Consider the following 1,894-nt stretch of genomic DNA (forward strand, 5'->3'; position numbering starts at 1 on the left):
GGATTCCTGCTCACAGTAGTAAATATAATGGTCATCTGAGTTAAATTCACCCATTCCAGTCCCTTTTAGTTCGCTGATACCTAGAATGTTGACGTTCACTTTTACCATCTCCGGTTTGATCACTTCCAGTTTGCCTTGATTCATGGAACTGACATTCCAATTTCCTATGTAATGTTGCTGTTTACAGCATCAGACCTTGCCTCTAGTCACATCCATAGCTGGGTATTGTTTTTGCTTTGTCTTCATCCCTTCTTTCTTTCTGGAGTTATTTCTCCACTGATCTCCAGTAGCATATTGGACACCAACCAACCCAGGGATTTCCTCTTTCAGTATCCTATCATGTGTTTCATACTGTTCATGGGGTTCTCAAGGCAAGAATACTGATGTAGTTTGCATTCCCTTCTCCATGGACCACATCCTGTCAGACCGCTCGACCATGACCTGCCCATCCTGGGTGGCACCACATGGCATGGCTTACTTTCATTGAGTTAGACAAGGCTGCAGTCCATGTGACAAAATTGACTAGGTTTTTGAGATTATGGTTTCAGCGTGTCTGAAATCTGATGTCCTCATTAGTGAAATCAGATCCTAAAGATTGTATTCCTAAAGTTACAACATTGATAACCATTTTTGGAAAGCAAAAGTTAAGAACCAAGAATAAAAATTAGACTCATTTAAATAGTGCAAAAAAAAAAAAAGAAAGAAAACGGAGGTCAAATTCATTCTTACGTATATAAGTGTTTAAAACACAGATGTATGTGGCTTTATTTGAAAGGTAATAATAGTTAATAGAAATAAAAGTTTAGGGTATTAAAACGGCCTAGCATTGTTAAAAGTTAAAGAAATCAGACAGAAATAGATCTCAGAATTAAAAAAAAAAAGTTTGCATTTTAGTGTCAGTACAGTGTCAGATAGTCCCTAGTTGAAGCTTGTCCTTGTTGTCAAATTCTACTATTGTCCCTCAGTTGAACATTAATTGAATTAATTGGCATTAATTGAAGACTTATTCTGTTGAACCTATCACTTCTGGGTTAGCTTATGCTCCTTTGTTTATATTTCCTTCTTTTATTTGAAAGCCTCTCCATATCTGGTTTTCAACATGAAATGAGGGTGCGGTAGCCTTTTCTTCGACCTCACTTGCTCAGTGTTTTGGCAGTGAGGTGGGGCACTGAAAGCAAATACCTCTGGCATATGTGGGGGTGCTTGAGGTGGATTGATCACATTGGGCTTGCCACTGACAAATGTGATGTGTTCTTCCTGGGTCCACACTGCTCAGCCTCCCTGTTGATACGTGATGGCACTGTCCCAAGTAAGCCGTGTGTTTCATGCACTTCCCAGCCAGTCAGGCACTTAGGTGGTCGGCAAGGGCAATGACCATGATTGGCTCTGTGCATTTTGCTCTTCACAAGTCCAAAATCTCAGATGGCTGGTTGGTGGACAGGACACAGTCCTAGGTGGCCCTTGCCTTATGCAGCTCTCTGGTCTCAACCACACAGTTTGCTACCTGTGCCAGAGCCCACAGCCTCAGGTGTTCCATGTGTCTTCTCAGGGTAGGTGACCCCAGGCTGTCATGATCCTGGCCTATGTGAACTGTCCATGAACTCAGGAATTCATCATTAGCAAATTTCAACCAGCTTAGAGCTTGGCAGGGGATGTCTGTAGGACCAAGATACTAGTAACCTATTTCCTTCCGCCTCTGGCAGTCATATACATTCCCCTCTACCTCCATGGAGGAAAGGGTCTTCAATGGAAGCTGGCTTGGTCTTCTTTGGTATTTTCTAGTTTTCTGGTCTGTGAGTGTGCCATGGTTCACTATGTGGACTTAGAGCCTTCTTGTAGGAAAAGTCTTTTCTAAAATGTCTCTCTATTTTTCCCATGGTTTATGTTCTTTGTC

Source organism: Bison bison, unplaced genomic scaffold (assembly GCF_000754665.1).
Source record: "Bison bison bison isolate TAMUID 2011002044 unplaced genomic scaffold, Bison_UMD1.0 scf7180017864537, whole genome shotgun sequence".
Classification (NCBI taxonomy): Eukaryota; Metazoa; Chordata; class Mammalia; order Artiodactyla; family Bovidae; genus Bison; species Bison bison.